General features: G+C 42.1%; 1 protein-coding gene across 2 annotated transcripts in view; it reads right to left on the reverse strand.

The window, feature by feature from the left end:
- eif2b3 (eukaryotic translation initiation factor 2B, subunit 3 gamma) overlaps nt 1-24,863 on the reverse strand; it is a 78,522-nt gene that overhangs the window by 48,514 nt on the left and 5,145 nt on the right. The gene's annotated exons all lie outside the window — the stretch shown is intronic.

Genomic DNA, 24,863 nt, shown 5'->3' on the forward strand with positions numbered 1-24,863 from the left:
ATAATGTGAGTAGTAGAAAATGTGTTTTCAGTATTTTGGCACAAAGTACACACCAAGCGTCTTAAAAGAGTAAATGAAATGTTTATAAGGAGGTATTATAAGACAAATCAAATCAAATTTTATTTGTCACATACACATGGTTAGCAGATGTTAATGCGGGTGTAGCGAAATGCTATTTTCTAGCTATAATATACTTCCTAAACAAATGTGATTGCTTTGAAAATATCAAAATGTCTTTTAGATATTTTATACATGGTTTTCCAATAGAAACCCTGGATGCAGGGCAATGATTCCAAGACTGATTGGAATGACCCCATGACTGATTTAATAACGTAGATCTACTATGTTGGCATATTGCACAACTTGAGAGTATTAGTATTTTCTTACAGATCAATTTCAACCTCTACACACAGACTCTCCACACACCATTCTATTTTCAGAAAGAACAAGAAAACTTTTGTCTTTCATCTTTCTGTGGGAAATTAGTTAGATGCAAAATGATGGAAATGCAGGTGCAAGGCTTTACAACTTCATAACCCATTGGAAATCCACTGAGCCCTGAATCATGACAATCAAAGCCTGACCATTTTGGCAATCAAAGGAATTGATGTAAATAACTATTTTGGCGCCATAATGATAATAAAGAGATCTAGAGAAAGCCCTGCCTGAACCATAAGGCTGCCACAGACTTGAAGCTCTGCCGTGATTCCCTCTGATTTCCTTTTCCTGGCTGTAGCAGCTCTTGTAAATCATTCCAATTCCCTTAAACAAGCCAGTTGGATTGGGTTGGGTTATATCATAAACATTCACCGGCCAGACCACCCAGGGAGTGTGTCTTGGGCCCGACCGCCGCCTCCCTCTGAGTTGCAGTGCGGCCGAAGCACAACATGCTCAGTGTGGTTTGTGTTTGCGCCACTTCCAGGGCCAGCACTGGGGCCCCAGCTGCCATGGAAACAAAAACAGGCCCATTCACGGTCATCCACGGATGACATAGATAAACATACTATCTGAGCCTGTCTGTTTGTCCCACACTTTTCAGATTTGATTCTCCTACAGGAAGCAGTAAAAGGACATGTCATTTACTGGATTTCCTGACATGATAGCATATTCCAAACATTATATTCTTGTTGGGACAAGCTGAATAGTATGAAAACACTTATCATCTGCCAGAAAGATGAAGGATTAAGGGAAAAGTGATGACAAGTTATATGTAGGTTAACTATATAACTATTTAATTATTCAGAAGAAGTTGGTGTATTAGAAATCAACATTTAATGGTATTGATACATTTTTTATGAATGTAGAAAGAATTTCCAAGATAAACTATTTTTAATTCAATTGCATACTCTAATTCTATAGCCTGAAACAAGACAATTTCCATTCCAAGACATGGTAAACATGGAGTTTATACTGTTATTAATATGTTGAAGGCATTTCTGCTCCAGCCCTATACCATACCACTCCAGTGTTTTGACAGTTTGGAAAAATCTTTGACTGCCTTCTCAGAATGCCTCACTTGACATCCAGTAAACTTCAAGGATTGATTTCAGTAAACTTCAAACATGCTGTAAACTTCAAAAGTCAAACTTTAAGTAAACATTCAAACTTTGTAATTTCTCTGAATAGGTTCATTGTCATGCAATGTGGCAACATTGCTGTCTGTTCTACTCTGATTTGGGATTATGAGAAATGAGAGGAAATTGTTTGAATCAGTGAAACTAGTCTCTGACACAATCCTTTAGCTGATGTGCATCATATTTTCTAGTGGTTGGGAATTATAATTACTGTAATTGCAATGATCTGCTTCATAAAACAATATTCTCGTATGCATTCTGTTTCTTTTCACATGTACGTAGGCAAAGCACCTATGAGCTCAACATGAAAAGGTCCAAGACACAGGTGGTAGACACAGGAAATATCTCAACTGCATGGTTTTGATGAGCCAAAGCAATAAACGGTGGACAACTCCCTGCCGGAAGGTCCTGGCATTTCTGTGCGCTCTGCTGTGTGAGTGCATGTGTCAAGTCTGTGACTGTTTTACACATTTCTGGCATTGTTCATATTTCTACTGCTTAAAGAAGGGGGGGGGGGGGGTTTATAACTGTATGAAAACATGAAAGTTGATCTTTGGTCGTGCCAACAGAAATTCCCCTCCTCTGGCAGCAATTGTGGTTTATACAGGGACATCTACAGTACGTACCTAAAACATAAGCACATCATCTCCCTTTATGGTTGATCCTATAGGGGGGATGATTGATTGTGTGATTCTGTGCTTTTATGTGAATGTGTGTGTGTGTGTTTATGCACGCTTGCATGTGGACATCTGTGTGTGGTGCAGGCCATGTGGGTGACTGCCCTAACTCTGCTGGGGCCTGTTTTTGGGGGTGCCCAGCAAGGCAAAGCCACAAGAGTGCAAACAGCACCCTTCCCAGCACCTCTGATCTGTGTGTGTGTCCTCTCATCTGGCTGTGTCCGCCCAGCAGGCCTCTCTGTCTGTCTGTCTGCCTGCCTGTCTGTCTGTGAGGTCCATTAACCACCATGATCCCCTCAGCTTCCGCACACTGCAGACAGCCACAGCTCCACCGGGTGTCCCCACGCACACACACACACACACACAAACGCAGTGGCCAGCCAGAGGCATTCTGGGGCAGAATCCACACTGACTCACTCATTACATGTCGCTCACTGTCCTCCTGTTACACAACATATATTCCATCTCTCTTTTGGGCTAGGTCCCAAGTAGCTCGCTATTCCTTAATCAGTACACTACTTGGGCTCTGGTCAAAAGTAGTGCAATATATAGGGAATAGGGAGCCATTTGGGATGGGCCTCATGTCCATTCTTCTGCATGCCTGGGTCCCTCTGCTCTGTGGTCTGGCCTGTGGAGCTGGCCAGAAACAGTCACATCATCATTACAGATGAAGGGAAGCAGTCCATCTCAGCCTCGGGCTAAAGGGAGGATATAAAAGTCTGGAATCAAGTCCAGTAACATGTTATTTATCCCGGATTACATGAAGGAGAGTGATTTGTGATTTCCCTTGAATGATGTTGAAATGTCTTGGACAAACGGAGAGTGTATAGTTGTAGAATAACTATTTTGTGTTCATCTAAAGTTGTGTTCATGCCTTGGTATGTTTATCGAAAAGGATCAGTGGAGAGCATTACTGAAATAAATGTGTTATGTTGGCAATCATGCTGATTATGAGATCCATCAAAACATTTAGAAAAGCACTACTAGATTGAGTGGTAGTATGTTACTGTGAGCCCTGTAACTTGGGTGAATTAAAGATGGCACACAAACACATATATTATACTAAGTTAGGCCTTACTTAAATACTGAATAATTCCCAGACTAAGAGGGAGGTATGCTGGCACACATCCCCTGAAGAGAAAGACTTGTCATCGAGACAGATATCCAGCTGTCTTAATCACAGCTTTAGTGAGAACATTACTCACCAGGCTTTGGGCTAATTTGGCCAGGCACTGTAATTCTGCAAAAAAATCCTCTGTTTCCCTGAAGTGTCTGCCAGGCTTGCAGTGAAGTCGGAAGCAGAACTGTGGCTTTGGCTTAGCTCTGTGTGAGGTCCTCCACCTTCACAGGGTGAGCAGTCTGCTGGCAGAACAAACATGGGTGGGACTACACCATATACAACCATGCTCAAATCACACACTCTGATTTCATTAAACAGAGGAAGGAGGCCAACAAAGCAGGGCCTGGGCTGAGTCATGGACCTTGCATCTTTCTCCCTCTCATTCTCTCTCAAAAATATAAACAGTGTGGTTGGTCCCAACAGTGTTGGTCCCATGTTTCATGAGCTGAAATAAACAAAAAGCTTATTTCCCTCAAATTTTGTGCACAAATTTGTTTACATCCCTGTTGGTGAGCATTTCTTCTTTGGCAAAATAATCCATTCACTCGACAGGTGTGGCATATAAAGAAGCTGATTAAACAGCATGATCATTACACAGGTGCACCTTGTGCTGGGGACAATAAAAGGCCACTCTAAATTGTGTAGTTTTGTCAAACAACACAATGCCACAGATGTCTCAAGTTGAGGGAGCAAGCAATTTGCATGCTGATTGCAGGAATGACCACCAGTGCTGTTGCCAGAGAAAATTTCTCTACCGTAAGCCGCCTTCAAGCCGCCTTCAACGTCATTTTATAGAATTTGACAACCACAGACCAAGTGTACCACACCAGCCCAGGACCTCCACATCTGTCTTCTTCACTTGCGGGACCGTCTGAGAACAGCCACCAGGCCAGATGATGAAACTGTGGGTTTGCAGGGAAGCTCATCTGTGTACTAATCTTCCTCACCAGGGTCTTGACCTGACTGTATTTCAATGTTTTAACCGACTTCAGTGTGCAAATGCTCACGTTCGATGGCCACTGGCACGCTGGAGAAGTGCATACTCACCAGACATGTCACGCATTGAGCCTGTTTGGGACGCTCTCAATCAACGTTTACGACAGCATGTTCCAGTTCCCGCCAATATCCAGCCACTTAACACAGCCATTGAAGAGGAATAGGACAACATTCCACAGGCCACAATCAACAAAGAGATGTCACGCTGCATGAAGCTAGTGTTCACACCAGAAACCGGCTAGTTTTCTGATCCATGCCCCTACTTTTTTATAGGTAAACTACATTACCAAAAGTATGTGGACACCTGCTCGTCAAACATCTAAATCGAAAATCCTGGGCATTAATATGGAGTTGGTCCACGCTTTGCTGATATAACAGCATCCACTCTTCGGTGAAGACTTTCCACTAGACGTTGGAACATTGCTGCTGGGAATTGCTTCCATTGAGCCACAAGAGCATTTGTGAGGTCGGGCACTGATGTTGGGGGACTAGGCCTGGCTCGGAGTTCTAATTCATCCCAAAGGTGTTTGATGGGGTTGAGGTCAACACTCTGTGCAGGCCAGTCAAGTTCTTCCCCACTGATCTCGACTAACCATTTCTGTACGGACCTCGCTTTGTGCACGGGGGCATTGTCATGCTGAAACAGCAAAGGGCCTTCCACAAACTGTTGCCACAAAGTTGGAAGCACAGAATCGTATAGAATGTAGTGGAAAGCTAAGAATAATCAAGCTAGAATAATCAAGAATGTCATTGTATGCTTCACTGAAGATAAGTATGTCAGACTGCCAGATGGTGAAGGGTGATTCATCACTCCGGAAAACTCGTTTCCACTGCTCCAGAGTCCAATGGCGGCGTGCTTTACACCACTCCAGCTGGAGCTTGGAATTGCGCATGGTGATCTTAGGTTTGTGTGCGGCTGCTTGGCCATGGAAACCCGTTTCATGAAGCTCCTGGTGAACAGTTCTTGTGCTGAGTTGCTTACAGAGGCAGTTTTGAACTCGGTAGTGAGTGTTGCAACCGAGATCAGACAATTTTTACGTGCTACATGCTTCAGCACTCGACGGTCCTATTCTGTGAGCTTGTGTGGCCTACCATTTCGCGGCTGAGCCACTGTTGGTCCTAGACATTTCCACTTCACAATAACAGCACTTGCAGGTGACAGGGACAGCTCCAGCAGGGCAGAAATCTGACGAACTGACTCGTTGGACAGGTGCCACGTTGAAATTCACTGAGCTCTTCAGTAAGGCCATTCTACTGCCAATATTTGTCTATGGAGATTGCATGGCTGTGTGCTCGATTTTATTCACCTGTCAGCAACGGGTGTGACTGAAGTAGCCGAATCGACTAATTTGAAGGGCTGTCCACATACAGTGGGGCAAAAAAGTATTTAGTCAGCCACCAATTGTGCAAGTTCTCCCACTTAAAAAGGTGAGAGTAATTTTCATCATAGGTACACTTCAACTATGACAGACAAAATGAGAAAAAAAAATCCAGAAAATCACATTGTAGGATTTTTTATGAATTTATTTGCAAATTATGGTGGAAAATAAGTATTTGGTCACCTACAAACAAGCAAGATTTCTGGCTCTCACAGACGTAACTTCTTCTTTAAGAGGCTCCTCTGTCCTCCACTCGTTACTTGTATTAATGGCACCTCTTTGAACTTGTTATCAGTATAAAAACACCTGTCCACAACCTCAAACAGTCACAATCCAAACTCCACTATGGCCAAGACCAAAGAGCTGTCAAAGGACACCAGAAACAAAATTGTAGACCTGCACCAGGCTGGGAAGACTGAATCTGCAATAGGTATGACCTGCAGAGAGCTGGGACCAAAGTAACAAAGCCTACCATCAGTAACACCCTACGCCGCCAGGGACTCAAATCCTGCAGTGCCAGACGTGTCCCCCTGCTTAAGCCAGTACATGTCCAGGCCCGTCTGAAGTTTGCTAGAGAGCATTTGGATGATCCAGAAGAAGATTGGGAGAATGTCATATGCTCAGATGAAACTAAAATATAACTTTTTGGTAAAAACTCAACTCGTCGTGTTTGGCGGACAAAGAATGCTGAGTTGCATCCAAAGAACACCATACCTACTGTGAAGCATGGGGGTGGAAACATCATGCTTTGGGGCTGTTTTTCTGCAAAGGGACCAGGACGACTGATCCGTGTAAAGGAAAGAATGAATGGGGCCATGTATCGTGAGATTTTGAGTGAAAACCTCTTTCCATCAGCAAGGGCATTGAAGATGAAACGTGGCTGGGTCTTTCAGCATGACAATGATCCCAAACACACCGCCCAGGCAATGATGGAGTGGCTTCGTAAGAAGCATTTCAAGGTCCTGGAGTGGCCTAGCCAGTCTCCAGATCTCAACCCCATAGAAAAGGGAGTTGAAAGTCCGTGTTGCCCAGCAACAGCCCCAAAACATCACTGCTCTAGAGGAGATCTGCATGGAGGAATGGGCCAAAATACCAGCAACAGTGTGTGAAAACCTTGGGAAGACTTACAGAAAACATTTGACCTCTGTCATTGCCAACAAAGGGTATATAACAAAGTATTGAGAAACTTTTGTTATTGAGCAAATACTTATTTTCCACCATAATTTGCAAATAAATTCATAAAAAATCCTACGATGTGATTTTCTGGATTTTTTTTCTCATTTTGTCTGTCATAGTTGAAGTGTACCTATGATGAAAATTACAGGCCTCTCTCATCTTTTTAAGTTGGAGAACTTGCACAATTGGTGGCTGACTAAATACTTTTTCCCCCACTGTATACTATATACACTAAAGTATATGTGACCAAGAGATGCATATCAGTATTCCCAGTCATGTGAAATCCATAGATTAGGGCCTAATGAATTTATTATGTATCTCAGTAAAATCTTTTAAATTGTTGCAGGTTGCGTTTATATTTTTGTTCAGTGTAGAAAACCATTATTATGCTAAGCAATGCAGTAACTCAAACCATCAATATGTCTGGGTTACATGTTACAGTGAAACACAAGACAATACACAAACATGGCTGCAAATGGTGGGGAGATGATGTGTTCCTCAGAAATCGCTTTACAATTAACATCCAATAGGTCGCTTTGCCTGGTTTTTACATTTAAACATATCCAGACTTTGGACAACACATCCAAAATATTTACATTTATTGGTCATGTTTTATCCCTTACTATGGTGTACGTGTAGTTACTCTTTCCTTTAAGACGTGTTCTTTTCTGTTTAAATAAATGTTTATAGCATTCCAAACATTTTGTATGAGAGTATGTGTGGTCCTGTCAGCACCTAGTGTGGTGTAATGTGGGCAAGGTGTGTGTGTGTGGGTGTGTTTGTGGACGCATATGTGCATGCATTTGTGTGTGTGTGTGTGTGTGTGTGCATGCATTTCTCTGTGTGCGATGTGGCTTCCTGCAGGAACACCCATGGCTAGGTAAGGCCACATGTGATATTGTTGAAATGGAGTAACAACTGAAGCAGATACAAACAAGCAGAGCTCCACCCTGGATGTTCCTTCAACACCAGAGCTGCTTGAATGTAAAGGTATAGTTGCAGATCTGGTCTATGTCCCAAATGACATCCTATTCCCTATGTAGTGCACTACTTTTAACCAGGGTAGTGCACTACATAGGGAACAGGGTGCCATTTGGGATACTGTAGCACTACACCATGACCTGCTGGAGACACAGTGGCCCTTGAGACTATACTAGGGTCACAGCCCTGACTCCTTTTGGCTCACCAAGATACTTTCAAACACATCATGTTACAGATGTAGGATCTTCATTTGAGCCAGTTTGCTACAGCAGAAAAAGAATCCTGAAGCAACAGGAAATGTGAATATTTATGTAGATTATAATTAATGGAAATTGTATTTAGGATTTGTCTGACATTTTAAAGAGGAAATTACAAACTTTAGAAGCATTTTTAAACCTTGAATGCAAACTACAACTTTGCATTTACTGCCATGCAGGAAAATTCTCACCAACAAAGTGATCAAATCAGATCCTCCATCTGTATTATCACAAGATAATTTTATAGCACAGCATGCATTTAACATTTACCTTACCTGAAACAATTCTATGGACACACAACAAAGAATTGAACATGTGGAAAATGTAATTTAAATAACCATGCAATCTAATAAGCCAAACATTGTTTCTTCAACAAGGTAATAGGGTTTCACTCCAAATAAAATGGTCTCACACCATAAAAATAATTATGCTATCACTGTTGTAAATGCATTCTCTACTAAGTGATACTTCAGCATGTTTCAGCATTTGCTAATTTCCCCATAGGACTGTAACTCCAAGCACCATAAAATGTGTGGAAACAATTGTGTGTATTAAGAGGCCTATATAAAAGTAAACAAAACCCAACCACACTGGGTTTACACCCATTATTCACCTATTATTATTTATACATGTATATCTACTTAGATCTGATTTGAGAATTAGATTTGACTCTTTGTAACAGCTCTCCCTTGTGGAAAGCCTGGGGAATTGCTAGATTCATATTTCGTCTCGGCCAGTGAGACAGAGCTGTTACGTTACCGTTTAAACCCCATAAGATCAGAAGCAGACTAGAATCAGAAGTAGCTCCATGTACCCTGCCCTGATTCTGTCTGCCTCCCTCCTACCCCCCTCCAGCCTGTGGGGCTGCCTGCCTGTCTGACACATGGATGATGAGGAGGGGATGAGAATTCCTGCCTGCTGTGGCTGGTAGCAGCTTCCGCTGGCTCTGGGAAATCAGTTGAACTGGAGGCATCCTGTGAATCCCAGAACGGGAGTAAATCATCCTTAACTAGCCCCCTCACACACCACACTGCGCCCAGGCCAGAAAACCAGCCATGTGTTTCGCTTCCCTAGCCTTGTGTGTGTGTCTGTGTGTGTGCGTGTGTTTGTGTACGTACATTTGTGCATGTGCTAGCATTCGTGTGTTTGTGTGGGCGCGCACACTTGTGTGTGCAGCTGGATCCATCTTTCTCTCCAAACCCCTAGAACAATACTCCCCCTCCTACACAAAACTATTTCACAGAAAACAGGGAGACTTAAATAGGGGCCTGACAGTCGGCCTAATGGAGACAGTGACTGAGTCCCAAATGGCACCCTATTCCCTGCACAGTGCACTACTTTTGACTAGAGCATTAGCCTTACCTCCTAGTACAGATGACCTGGTCACATCATACAGTGAAGGTAACGTCACACACAGCAGGGATAAATAACACATTTGACGTGAAGACACTTTTAGTAGGTTTCATAAGACCCCGGTCATCCCAATTGTTTCCACAGTGCTGTATTTAAAGACGGTTGTTTGGAAGTAACGACGCTCATATACAGTACTGTAACACACAGACAATTTGATATACAGAACTGACCGTATGTTATGTTTTTCTTTCAAAGGATCAAACTAGATATGTGAAAACACATGAATGTAAATGATGACACTTCAACAAGACATAGCAAAAGCTATGTAGAAAACTGTGATGTAATTGATTTGGATATGCTGACATGCCAAGGTCTGACGTTTTGCTTTGTATACTGCTGCATATGTCACAGAGCATATACGGACGGTGCCTTCAGAAAATATTCACACCCCTTGACTTTTCCCACATTTTGTTGTGTTACAGCCTGAATTTAAAATATATTACATTGACATTTTGTGTCACTGGACTACACAACATATCCCATAACGTAAAAGTGGAATAATCTTTTTTGATTTTTTTTTACAAATGAATTAAAAAAATGTAAAACCTGAAATGTTTTGCCAATGGGTATTCAACCCCTTTGTCATGGCAAGCCTAAAAAGTTCAGGAGTAAAAATGTGCTTAACAAGTCACATAATAAGTTGCATGATAAAAAAAGAATGCTCAAAATGTGAATCTTAATTGAAATAGCATTTTAGTTCAGGACTAGGCTTAATCTGTGTACGGGAAACCAGTCCTATATAATTTTACTCTTCTCCTCACTGTATGCGTTCCTTATTGTTCAGTCAGATGTAAAAGTTGGCGCTGCAGTGGATAGTAGCCCTGTTATGGGCTCCTGACCAATTCTGCTATTTTGTGTGTGTTTTTTTTACGCTGATCTTAACTTTTTTTGTACATAATGTCTCCGCCATCATTTCTTATGACCGAAAACATCTTTTGGACATCAGAACAGCGATCACTAACCTCGACTTGCATGAACATTTTCACTTCAACGAGTCGACAGCTCTGCACGATCTGCTTACTCCGGACCAGGCCCTAATCCCCTGGACTCGTAAAAGGAAGCAACGATGAATGAGAGGCAGGTGATGCGACATTGGCGAGAAAATAGACCACCATCTGTACCATTGGCAAAAGTGCAGACACTGGAGAACAGACTGGAAGAGCTCCGTTCAAGACTATCCTATCAATGGGACCTGAAACACTAATATTATATTCTTCTCAGAGTCGTGACTGAACAAGGACAATATACATCTCAATGGTTTTTCCATGCATTGTCAAGATAAAGGGAGGAGGGGTGTGTCTCTTTGTTAACAACAGCTGGTGTGTGATCTCTAATGTTAAGGAAGTCTCAAGGTTTTGCTAGCCTGAGTTAGAAAACCTCATGATAAGCTGCAGACCATACTATTTACCATGACGGCACTAAGACCGCACTCAACAAGCTGGATAGGGCCATAAGCATATAAGAAAATGCACATCTAGAGGCGGCGTTTCTCATGTCCGGTGATTGTAATGCAGGGAAACTGAAATCTGTTTTACCAAATTTTTACCAGCATGTCACCTGTGCAACTAGAGGAAACAAAACTAGATATATTTTACTCCTACAAGGCCCTCCCTTTGGCAAATCAGACCATAACTCTATCCTGCTTCCTACTTACAAGCAAAACATTTGTCTCCATATTATGTATATTCCCAATAAGCTACCAAGGAAAGGATTAAGAATAGCCCATATTAATATATGTAGCCTTAGAAATAAGGTTAATGAAATCAATAACTTGCTAACATCGGATAACATTCATATATTGGCCATCTCTGAAACTGATTTAATTCCTTTGATGACACAGCAGTTGCAATACAGGGATATAACATTTACAGAAATGCCTTTGGGGGAGGTGTTGCTTTACATGTTCAGAGCCATATTCCTGTTAAGTTTAGAGAAGATCTCGTCAAATGTTGTGGTTGCAAGTTTTCCTGCCTCATCTAAAGCCTCTTCTTTTGCGGTGCTGTTATAGGCCACCAAGTGCTAACAGTCAGTATTTTAATGTTATGTGTGAAATGCTTGATAATGTGTGTGATTTTAAATGAACATTTCTAACATTTTCTACTTTGGATTCATCATCTTCAGCACCACCCCAGCATCAACAAGTGAAAATGGCGCATTTCTATGTTTTGTAGTAAAAAATATAGAGGAAGATCAGTGTTTCAAATGATGCACACTGATGATGTCATTGGAAACACTTATTTCCTCAATCTTTTTTTAATACAAAACATAGAAATGTGCAATTTTCACATTTGGTGATGTTGGGGAGGTGCTGATGATGTTGAGTATTTTTTACATTTCCATTTAACAGAGAGGTCTATTTTCAGGGTGAACATTGACTGGTTAGCAATTAGCTGTCCTCTCAAGACAAAGCGTCGAACTGTGACTAATGCCTGTAATATGATCCAGGTTATCACTCCACCAACTAGAGTGCATACCAATAGTGTTGGATTTGTGATTTGCTCCAAAACAATATAATTTTTCCTTTGGCTGTGGTGACCATAACATTGTGGCAATAAGGAAAGACAAAGGTTGGGCCTAAAGTAATTTACAAGAGATCACACAACATGTTTTCTCCACTCTTTTGTTGAAGATGTAAAACATGTATGTTGGTCTGATGTGTATGAGGAAGTGAATCCGGATGCTGCACTGGAAGTATTAAAAAAAATATTCAAAATATATATAAAATATATAATAATGAAAGAGAAGGATTGCTGTTTTGAATTTTCTCAAGTTATTGTGGGAGAGGTGCAAAACATATTGTTATTCATCAATAATGATAAGCCACCAGGTATAGACACATTTGATGGGAAACTATTGAGAATGGTAGCAGACTGTATTGCCACTCCTATTTGCTTTATCTTTAACCAAAGTCTAAATGAGTACGTCTCCACAGGTGTGGAAGGAAGCTAAGGTAATTCCACTGCCTTAACATTGTAAAACACCCTTTGCTGACTCTAACAGCTGCACAATCAGTTTGCTGACTGTTCTTAGTAAACTGATGGAGAGGATTGTGTTTAACCAAATACAATGCTATTTTCAGAGAACAAGTTAACTACTGACTCAGCATGAACATAGAGAAGGGCACTCAACTTGTACTGCACTAACTCAGATGACTGATGATTGGTTAAAATAAATTGATAATAAGACAATAGTTGGAGCTGTATTGTTAGATTTCAGTGCAGCCTTTGATGTTATTGATCATAAATAGTTATTGTAAAAAACTTTACATCACCTCCCATCACATGGAGTTATCTATCCAATTGAACTCAGAGTGTTCTTCAATGGAAGCTTCTCCAACATCAAATACGTACAATGCGGTGTCCCTCAGGGCAGCCTCCTTGGGCCGTTACTCTTCTCTATTTTTACAAATGATTTGCCACTGGTCTTACACAAAGCTAGAATGACTATGTATGCAGATGATTCCACACTCTACATGTCAGCACCCAAAGCTTGTGAGCTCATGGAAATTCAAAATAAGGAGTTACAGTCAGTATCGGTGATAAATAATACATTTGTCTTAAATACATCTAAAACAAAAAGCATTGTATTTGGTTCAAAACATTTTTTAAGACCTCAACTGGAGTTGAACATAAAAGTTGTGCCCATTGAGCAAGTTGATGAAGTTAAACTCCTAGGTACAAAATTGGATGGTAAATTATCACGGGCAAGTCACACTGACAAAGTTGTTGAGAAGATGGGGAGGGGTATGTATGCTATTAATAGATGTTTTTGACACAAAAATCAACTGCTCTAGTTGTTCAGGCTCTGGTCTTGTCCCATCTTGATTACTGTCTGGTAATATAGTCAAGTTCAGCAAAGAAAGACCTAGCAAAGCTGCAGCTGGCTCAAAACAGAGCAGCATGCCTTGCCCTTAATCCTTAAGAGTCTATTGATGCCCCCATGCCTCCATCAGTTGAAGCTAGAGATATGTTTTTTTTTGCATGGGCTGTGTCTCAATCCACCGCATCCTCCTATATTTCGACCTTCCACATCTGCGGTGGAACCCGTTACTGGTTTAAAAAAAATGCATGGAGGGAGTTTTGTGCCCAAAAAACAAAAATATTTCCTGAGCTTTGCTATATCGCCTAGATTTGTTATGCCTAAATTATCTACGGTATGACCATCTTAAAACAATCATCTCCAATTACTCAAGCAAATAAATAAAAAAAAACTTTAAAAAATTGATTAAACAGCAACTCCTGGAATGGTGGAACAAACAAACATTTTTTGTTGTTGTTGAATTTTTACCCCTTTTTCATGGTATCCAATTGTTTAGTAGCTACTATCTTGTCTCATCGCTACAACTCCCGTACGGGCTCAGGAGAGACGAAGGTTGAAAGTCCTCGGATACACAACCCAACCAAGCCGCACTGCTTCTTAACACAGCACACATCCAACCCGGAAGCCAGCCGCACCAATGTGTTGGAGGAAACACCGTGCACCTGGCAACCTTGGTTAGCGTGCACTGCGCCCGGCCCGCCACAGTAGTCGCTGGTGCGTGATGAGTCAAGGATATCCCTACCGGCCAAGCCCTCCCTAACCCGGACGACTCTGGGCCAATTGTGCGTCGCCCCACAGACCTCCTGGTCGAGCCCAGCCTGGGCGCGAACCCAGAGTCTCTGGTGGCACAGCTGGCGCTGCAGTACAGCACCCTTAAACACTGCGCCACCCGGGAGGCCCTCACACACCATTTTTTGTTGTATTGTTTGAATTTATGTTTTGGTATTGTTTGTATATCGTTTTATTTGAAATTGTCCTTGTCAGTGTATCAGTGTTTTTTACTTTTCATGTTTTGTATTTTTTTGTGGACCCCTGGAAGAGCAGCTGCTGCTTCTGCAAAAGCTAAAGGGGATCCAAATAAACAAATAAACCAATGATGGATGTGGATGCTAAGACACAGGACTGTTACGTTAACACAGACTGGAATATGTTCCAGGATTTATCTGATGGCATTGAGCAGTTTACCACATCAGTCACTGGCTTCATTAATAAGTGCATCAACGACTTCGTCCCCACAGTAACCGCATTTACATACCCCAATCAGAAACCATGGATTACAGGCAATATCCGCACTGAAATAAAGGTTATAGGAAGGCCCCCAAAAATGGTCAAAGACGGCAAGCGATACCGGAGAGCCAACTCAAGGTCCAAAAGGCTCCTTAACAGTTTCTACCCCCAAGCCATAACACTGCTGAACAATTACTCAAATGGCCACTCGGTCTATTTACATTGCCCCCCCCCCCCTTTGTATTTACATTGCTGCTACTTGCTGTTTATTATTTATACATAGTTATTATCTATGCACCTCAACTAACATGTACCCATGCACATTGACTTGGTACCGGTATATATCCACGTTATTGTTATTTTATTGTGTTACTTTTTATTTATTTATTGAACTGCATTGTTTTTTAAGGGCTTGTAAGTAAGAATTTCATGATACGCTGTTGTATTCGGCGCATGTGACAAATAAAATGTGATTTGATTTCTAGAGCTGCCATTTTCAAGGAGTGGGACACTAATCCAGATGCTTATAAGACATACTACTATGACCTCCGATGAGCCATCAAACAGGCAAAGCGTTAATCCTACTACAATGACTCTGATGCTTGACAGATTTGGCAGGGCGTGCAAACTATACGGGATTACAAAGGATAACCCAGCCACGAGCTGCCCAGCGACACAAGCCTACCAGATGAGCTAAATGTCTTCTGTGCTCGCTTCGAGGCAAACACTGAACCATGCATGAGAGCAATAGCGGTTACGTACGTCTGTGTGATCTTATTCTCTGTAGCTGATGTTAGTAAGACCTTTAAACAGGTTAACATGTGCAAGGCCGCGGGGCCAGACTTAATACCAGGACACGTACTCAGAGCATGCACTGACCAGCTGGCAAGTATTTTCACTGACATTTTCAACCTACCTCTGAGCCGTTCTGTAATAGCAACTTGTTTCAAGCAGAGCACCATAGTCCCGGTGCCCAATAACAGCAATGCAACCTGCCAAAAGGAATAACTATGACTACAGCTCAACATTCAAACCCTTCAAAGCTCATTACCAAGCTCAGGACCCTGTCACTGAATACCTCCCTCTGCAACTGGATCCTGCACGCCCAATTTTTCAGTTTTTGATTTGTTAAAAAAGTTTGAAATATCCAATAAATGTCGTTCTACTTCATGATTGTGTCCCACTTGTTGTTGATTCTTCACAAAAAAATACAGTTTTATATCTTTATGTTTGAAGCCTGAAATGTGGCAAAAGGTCGCAAAGTTCAAGGGGACCAAATACTTTCGCAAGGCACTGTAGTGTACTTACACACCAACACACACATATACACTACATACAGTTGAACTCAGAAGTTTACATACACTTAGGACATCTACTTTGTGCATGACAAGTAATTTTTCCAATTGTTTACAGACAGATCATTTCACTAATAATTCACTGTATTACAATTCCATCGGGTCAGAAGTTTACATACACTAAGTTGACTGTGCCTATAAACAGCTTAGTAAATTTAAAATGGCTTTAGAAGCTTCTGATATGCTAATTGACAATATTTGAGTAAATTGGAGGTGTACCTGTGGATGTATTTCAAGGCCTACCTTTAAACTCAGTGCCTCTTTACTTGATATCATGGGAAAATCAAAAGAAATCAGCCAAGACCTCAGAAAATTGTAGACCTCCACAAGTCTGGTTCATCCTTGAGAGCAATTTCCAAATGCCTGAAGGTACCATGTTCATCTGTACAAACAATAGTGTGAAGATGCTGGAGGAAACAGGTACAAAAGTATCTATATCCAAAGTAAAACGAGTCCTGTATCGACATAAGCTGAAAGGCAGCTCAGCAAGGAAGAAGCCACTGCCCCAAAACCACCATAAAAAAGCCAGACTACAGTTTGCAACTGCGCATTGGGACAAAGATAGTACTTTTTGAAGAAATGTCCTCTGGTCTGATGAAAGAAAAATATAACTGTTTGGCCATAATGACCATCGTTATGTTTGGAGGAAAAAGGGGGACGCTTGCAAGCCGAAGAACACCATCCCAACAGCACGGGGGTGGCAGCATCATGTTGTGGGGGTGCTTTTCTGCAGGAGGGACTGGTGCACTTCACAAAATAGATGGCATCATGAGGTAGGAAAATTATGTGGATATGTTGAAGCAACATCTCAAGACATCAGTCAGGAAGTTAAAGCTTGGTCGCAAATGGGTCTTCCAAATGGACAATGACCCCAAGCATACTTCCAAAGTTGTGGCAAAATGGCTTAAGGACAACGAAGTCAAGGTATTGGAGTGGCCATCAAAGCCCTGACCTCAATCCTATAGAAAATGTGTGGGCAGAACTGAAAAAGTGTGTGTGAGCAAGTAGGCCTACAAACCTGACTCAGTTACAGTATACCAGCTCTGTCAGGAGGAAGGAGACAAAATTCACCCAACTTATTATGGGAAGCTTGTGGAAGGCAGCCTGAAACGTTTGACCCAAGTTAAACAATTTAAAAGGCAATGCTACCAAATACTAATTGAGTTTACGTAAACTTCTTACCCATTGGGAATGTGATGAAAGAAATAAAAGCTGAAATAAATCATTCTCTCTACTATTATTCGAACATTTCACAATCTTAAAATAAAGAGTGATCCTAACTGACCTAAGACACTGAATTTTTACTAGGATTAAATGTCAGGAATTTTGAAAAACTGAGTAAATGTATTTGGCTAAGGTGTATGTGAACTTCCGACTTCAATTGTATGCCCACACACACACAACACGCGCACACACACATATTGATTCCACACACACACACACTTTCACACACCACATACAGTGGGGAGAACAAGTATTTGATAACCTGCAAAATCGGCAGTGTTTCCTACTTACAAAGCATGTAGAGGTCTGTAATTTATATCATAGGTACACTTCAACTGTGAGAGACGGAATCTAAAACCAAAATCCAGAAAATCACAGTGTATGATTTTTAAGAAATGAATTTGCATCTATCCGTACCACTCGACATCAATTCGGTACTGGTACACCTCATATTTTTTACTTGTTATTGTTATTTGTTATTCACTGGGTATTTATTCCTCATGTCATTATTTCGATATACACTGCTCAAAAAAAAGGGAACACTTAAACAACACAATGTAACTCCAAGTCAATCACACTTCTGTGAAATTAAACTGTCCACTTAGGAAGCAACACTGACAATAAATTTCACATGCTGTTGTGCAAATGGAATAGACAACAGGTGGAAATTATAGGCAATTAGCAATACACCCCCAATAAAGGAGTGGTTCTGCAGGTGGTGACCACAGACCACTTCTCAGTTCCTATGCTTCCTGGCTGATGTTTTGGTCACTTTTGAATGCTGGCGGTGCTTTCACTCTAGTGGTAGCATGAGACGGAGTCTACAACCCACACAAGTGGCTCAGGTAGTGCAGCTCATCCAGGATGGCACATCAATGCCATTGCTGTGGCAAGAAGGTTTGCTGTGTCTGTCAGCGTAGTGTCCAGAGCATGGAGGCGCTACCAGGAGACAGGCCAGTACACCAGGAGACGTGGAGGAGGCCGTAGGAGGGCAACAACCCAGCAGCAGGACCGCTACCTCCGCCTTTGTGCAAGGAGGAGCAGCAGGAGCACTGCCAGAGCCCTGCAAAATGACCTCCAGCAGGCCACAAATGTGCATGTGTCTGCTCAAACGGTCAGAAACTCCATGAGGGTGGTATGAGGGCCCGACGTCCACAGGTGGGGGTTGTGCTTACAGCCCAACACCGTGCTGGACGTTTGGCATTTGCCAGAGAACACCAAGATTGGCAAATTCGCCACTGGCGCCCTGTGCTCTTCACAGATGAAAGCAGGTTCACACTGAGCACTTGTGACAGACGTGACAGAGTCTGGAGATGCCGTGGAGAACGTTCTGCTGCCTGCAACATCCTCCAGCATCACCGGTTTGGCGGTGGGTCAGTCATGGTGTGGGGTGGCATTTCTTTGGGGGGGCCGCACAGACCTCCATGTGCTCGCCAGAGGTAGCCTGACTGCCATTAGGTACCTAGATGAGATCCTCAGACCCCTTGTGAGACCATATGCTAGTGCGGTTGGCCCTGGGTTCCTCCTAATGCAAGACAATGCTAGACCTCATGTGGCTGGAGTGTGTCAGCAGTTCCTGCAAGAGGAAGGCATTGATGCTATGGACTGGCCCACCCGTTCCACAGACCTGAATCCAATTGAGCACATCTGGGACATCATGTCTCGCTCCATCCACCAACGCCACGTTGCACCACAGACTGTCCAGGAGTTGGCGGATGCTTTAGTCCAGGTCTGGGAGGAGATCCCTCAGGAGACCATCCGCCACCTCATCAGGTGCATGCCCAGGCGTTGTAGGGAGGTCATACAGGCACGTGGAGGCCACACACACTACTGAGCCTCATTTTGACTTGTTTTAAGGACATTACATCAAAGTTGGATCAGCCTGTAGTGTGGTTTTCCACTTTAATTTTGAGTGTGACTCCAAATCCAGACCTCCATGGGTTGATAAATTTGATTTCCATTGATAATTTTTGTGCAATTTTGTTGTCAGCACATTCAACTATATAAATAAAAAAGTATTTAATAAGAATATTTCATTCATTCAGATCTAGGATGTGTTATTTTAGTGTTCCCTTTATTGTTTTGAGCAGTGTATAGATAGAACTATATACATATATATATATATATATATATATATATATATATATCTTTAACTCTGCATTGTTGGAAAAGGACCCGTAGGTAAACATTTCACTGTTAGTTTAGACCTGTTGTTTACGAAGCATGTGACAAATAAAATGTAATTTGACTTGAGTCAGAGTGAGCTTTTACTCAACCAGCCTACCCAGAGGACAAAGTGGTTCGTCCTAAAAGGGCAGGTCAACCTGGCACCAAGCAGTGGTTGGAGTGCACCCGCATGCTAAATGAAGTCTCTATTCATCCCTGGCACAAAGCCTGTGTGGGTTCCCCAATGGAGAGAGGACCACCTCTCTGTCTTAAGTGCCCATCTCTGCCTCTGAAAGGCCCTGTGGATGCCATGCCACAACACCCCCATTAGACACCCAAGAGACATTGCATCTCCTCCTGCTTGGCCAACCGCCTGTATACCACCACCACACAAGGAGAGAGAGAGAGAGAGAGAGAGAGAGAGAGAGAGAAGAGAAATGGTGGCAGTGGCCAACATCCAACTCCTCGTCTGCCCAACTAGCCCGTTATCCTGTCCTCACCCCTTTTACGGGTCAAAAACAAAGGCTGCATGCTGTATGTAGTTATTAGTTATACGGAGGATTTCCATTGAATAAAGTCATCATATTTGATGTTATATATTCAACTGGAATGCTCTTGATTTGAATGTCATCGAAAGTTCTAAATGAACGATGGTGTATTTTTTAGATGAAAACCTGAAATTGACTTTAGTAAAACCCCAGGCCACATGGAAATTATCGAGATTGGAGACATGGGGAATTTAACAAGAAATGCTGGTCTTCCCATGAAATATTTCGATAATATCTTGTTGTAACGTGGACATGTATGTGATCCAGGACTTTCCGAACAGTCCAGTTGAGCCACCCTTGTTTCTAGGATACCATACACAAAATGTATACAGTACCAGTCAAAAGTTTGGACACACCTACTCATTCAAGGGTTTTTCTTTATTTGTACTATTTTCTACATTGTAGAATAATAGTGAAGACATCAAAACTATGAAATAATACATATGGAATCATGTAGTAACCAAAAAAGTGTTAAACAAATCAAAATACATTAGATCATTTAAAGGTTGTTCAATATATTTTTATTATTTTTTACTTTAGTTTATTTGGTAAATATTTTCTTAACTCTTCTTGAACTGCACTGTTGGTTAAGGGCTTGTAAGTAAGTATTTCACGGTAAGGTCTACACTTGTTGTATTTGGTGCATGTGACAAATAAAGTTTGATTTGATATATCAGTTGCGCTTCAATTTGAGGTCCTAAACCTAGCATTAGATTGCATCCTTGTAGCTGTGTGGGCTAATATAGTCAAAATGTTTGCCTTGGGCTAAGTTGAGCCAATGGCCATGGAGTGAGATGAGCCGGTGACAAGTTGAGCAAATTGAAGTGTTTTCTTCCCAGGTGTAATGCAAGTCATTATCACTGGGACAGGAGGTAACAACAGGGTCTGGCCTATGTTAGAAGTGCAACTTTAAAAACATTTTTTTTTTTACAAATTCTTTGTTAGGTGTTAAGCCTCTTTTAAAAGAGGCTTGAAAAAGTGATAGTGTTGAATTGTGTTTGGGAAATAAAGATAGGCATAGGCATTAAAATCGTAGTGGTAATATTTAATTCATTACAGAAATGTGTAGGCGGCTTAACTTACCCTGTCCCGCGGCTCAATTTATCCAGAGTAAGTTGCATCAAGAGACAATTTTGGACAAGGTGTTTTCAAAACTGTAATGTTTACATTAATTCAGATTACTTCCAGTGATACACAACATCCTGAAATATATGTAGATATCTTTGTTAGAAGGAAAACAGAAGGAAAACTATATTTCCTTTGACGGAGTGATGGCTCAACTTACCCCACTCTCTCCTACAAGTGTTTTCTTTTCAGACCACTAAAACAGTTACTTTAGTTGACAATAATGTTGATTGTGTTTTGGTGCAAGGCCTATATTGGTGGAAAGGTTCTATTAATCAGTGCTTGATATGCGGTCGAGTCCAGGACGGTTGGCCCCCCAAGAGGAAATGGTGGGACGTTTCCAAATCTGAAGAAGGCTAATGAGCATGTCTGTCTAGGTAAAAGAGCTCTCTCTCTGTGGAAAATTGCCAGTCTATGGTACAAGATTGATGCTGAAAATCTGCTGGGGTAACAAGGGAGGGCAACCTAGCATGTAACTGAGGATTACAGAGGTCCTATTTTTGTATTCTGTCTTGGACCAAAAGTTGTCTTTAGAAATATTGATTAGAAAAATCACACTTTTCTTCTTTTAAAATCAACCAATGTTGTCAATTGGAATCAGAAATAATCTCCTGCTGTGTGAGTTGTCACTTGAAAACATATGCCAGTGGTCTTGTCCATCCACACTCCTTCTCCTCCAGTACACTAATCACAACAGATATCCCAAAATAGCAGAAATACTCCTGTTGAAACTAAACCTCTGTCTATGACTGGGATGGAATATTTAATGGTCACGAAGTGAATGACTTCATCCCCCCTCCCCTCTCTCTCTTACAGCCATTCAACAAAGCCCAACCAGCTCACTAACACAATGTCAAACCAGACAGATCAGTGGAAGAAGGTAGGGTTGGACTCTGAGTAAGGCCAGCAAGGCTAGTGCAGTCTAAAAAAAACACTGGATAGACCCGTGATTAGAAACCTCTCTCTGTCATACCAGGATACCAGGGAGAGAGAATGCATCTCCTGATTCTCAGCAAAGGCACTCCTTATCTCCCCTCGTGTTTGGACCCTCCTTGTCCAACCCCTGTCCCCACCCCCCAGTCCCCACTATGTCCCTTTTCTCCAGGTTGCCTGGGTGATGCCTAACAAAGCCATCATTTTACCAATTTCCACAGAAACAGGTGCTGGCACAATGGCTGCTTCCTTCTTAGCTGAAAGGGAAGGTTAGTGAGGTTCATGGGAACCCGGGCGGACAATCTCATGGCTGTCCAAGTGTCGTCCCTGGGCCTGGGCATAAAAGAAGGCTAATTTGTTGTCGCTGTTTTCCCAGGGGGTGGGAGGGGGGAGGTGGGGGAACAGTTTTCAAAACAGACCCCCTAATATCAATCTCCATGCCTGATAGGTCTGTTTTTGGCAAGGGGTGGTGTCTATTTTATTTTCTTCAACTCCGTTGCAATAGAAGACAAAAGTGGCCATGTCATGATTTCAAGATGTTTTAATTTAGCTTCTCATAGTGCCCACATCCCTGTGTGTGTGTTTTATCCAGTTTTTTTGTGTGTTCCAATGAAAGTCTCTGCTATCTGTGCTTATCTTTAACCCCACCAAAACAGAAAGGGGTGTTTGGCGCTAGAAAGTATTTGTGGGCACATTGAGTCGGGAGGGTTAGGAGGGGGTGGGGGGGTGGCTCTGCTCCTCTTGCACGGGCCTAACAACATGTTTTGTGGGGACACAAAACCATTTGAGGGGTGTAAGCAAAGCATTTAGATTGTGCAAGAACTGTGTCATTCACTTGCAATCTTGCTAATAGTATTTATCTCAATGTGCACTGCCCAATAGAATTGATGGAACTCAATCCAATTAGAGTCAAGCTCAAGGACTGGGCTGTCACAGGTTTATTTATGCAACACAAAATATATTCTGAATATACTTTTTTCAGTATATCTGAATCGATGGGTACAATAATGAGGTACAGTGGAAAGAGGTTGGGTGTCAGAAATGCGCATGTTGCAAGCCCACACTTCACTTTTTGTATGTTTTATCATACCGACTGGATTCCTCAACACCTCTCAACAATGAGACAGGGTTGTGCTCATCTGCATCACAAATGGCACACTATTCCCTATATAGTGCACTGCTTACGACCAGAACCGTGGTCATAAGCAGTTTACAATATAGGGAAGAGGTTGCCATTTAGGATGCATCCCTAGCCTGAGGTGCCACTGTGCCAGTCTGAAGGGGTTACGGTTACGCCGTCTCTGACCCAGACAAATGTAGTCAGCAGGCAGTAATCCAACAGGTTGGCACTCGGGCTAAATGGAGCAGCACCGTGGAGGGTGGGCTTTAGTCAATGAAACATCAAAGAAACTAATATCTAATATCCCTAATGATTGACAAGGCAGCTTTGAAGCCATTCTAAAATAACATTTGTAGTGTAGAGAGAGACAGCTTGGAAAACTGGCAGAGAATGACCTAAGAAAACATTCCATTGACCTATGAAAACAGTCTTCAATCAATAAATCAAAATCTATAAACACAAATCCATTTCTTAAATACCTAATTAGGGTAACGCAATGCCAAAACCATGTCATTTGGTTGAAATATATTTGTACGTGCGTGTGTGAATTTGTGTGCGGCTGTGACTTAGGTGACATCCACCCACACAGGCAGGAGATGAGCGGGACCATGTTTGCCCAGTTGGGGGTTGCAATGTTGCTGTTTTCGCCCTGATCTCATCTTCTCCAAAGCAGAAAGACCTCCAAAAGTCCATTTGAGCCACTGGCTGCAGTGTATTGCAGGCACTAAAACATTCCACAAATGGTATAATAAGACATTGGCACAAGAGGCTTAGGACTGGGGGAGAGAGCAGGGATCGGTGGGCTTGTAAACCACTCTGTAAACATTCCATTGAAAGATGGAAGAATGCAAGCTCATAAGAGCTCTATTCAGTCAGCCGGGATCACTGTCAGTCAGCCGCTCAGAGGAAGGGGGAGGGAGAACACAAAACACACACGCCCACAGGAACACACAGATAGCGAGCGCACAGCACACTTGGAGGGAAACAGACAAAGGCACGCACGCTTTATCTCAGGAGCCATGGCTAAAAGGGATGCAAAACACATTTATCAGTACCAGACACACACTGGTAAAGATTGTGTTACCACACACATACACACAGATGCCAAAAAAATGCTGTAACCTGTACCCACACACAAGTACGTGCATAAACAGAAACACACACATTTTTTTCCAACTATGGGAAATAAGTAACCCCTGAATAAAGTTTGCTGTAATTGTCTTTATAATCCCATCAAATTTACATCTTCATACAGCTGAATCTCATCTCGTAGCAGGAAACCACTTGTGGTAAAGGATTGTGCTCTATATCCACTGACTAGTCTTTGGCCTGCGCCTCATGCTCAGCCCTGTCGTTCTTCCCAAACAATTGACATGCTATGAATGTTCAACTCCACCTGATGGCGATAAGGAGCTCATAGAAAAATAAAGTTTTGATCCAAGGTGATGTATCACTTCTCATCCACCAGAGGTCAATGTTTCTCTGTATTTCAGTCCCAACAAGCTGACTTCAACACAGATAAAGATTATTAATATTGTAATGATCTGGCTAGATCATAAAGGAACAATTGTCCAGACAGAGGTTTGAGTTGACGAATTCCTTTTTTTTTTTTTTTATCCAACAGAGGCTACTGTTTGGCCGTAGCCCACGCCAAATAAATCAAGGATACCCGTATAAAACAACCGTGACCATCTCTTATTAAGACCAGACGTAAGAGAGAGAACAATGGCTAAACATGGTCTTAAATTTGCGATGCGCCACCCCCCGCCAATC

The sequence above is a fragment of the Oncorhynchus mykiss genome, chromosome 28 (genome assembly GCF_013265735.2).
Source record: "Oncorhynchus mykiss isolate Arlee chromosome 28, USDA_OmykA_1.1, whole genome shotgun sequence".
In the NCBI taxonomy this organism is placed as follows: Eukaryota; Metazoa; Chordata; class Actinopteri; order Salmoniformes; family Salmonidae; genus Oncorhynchus; species Oncorhynchus mykiss.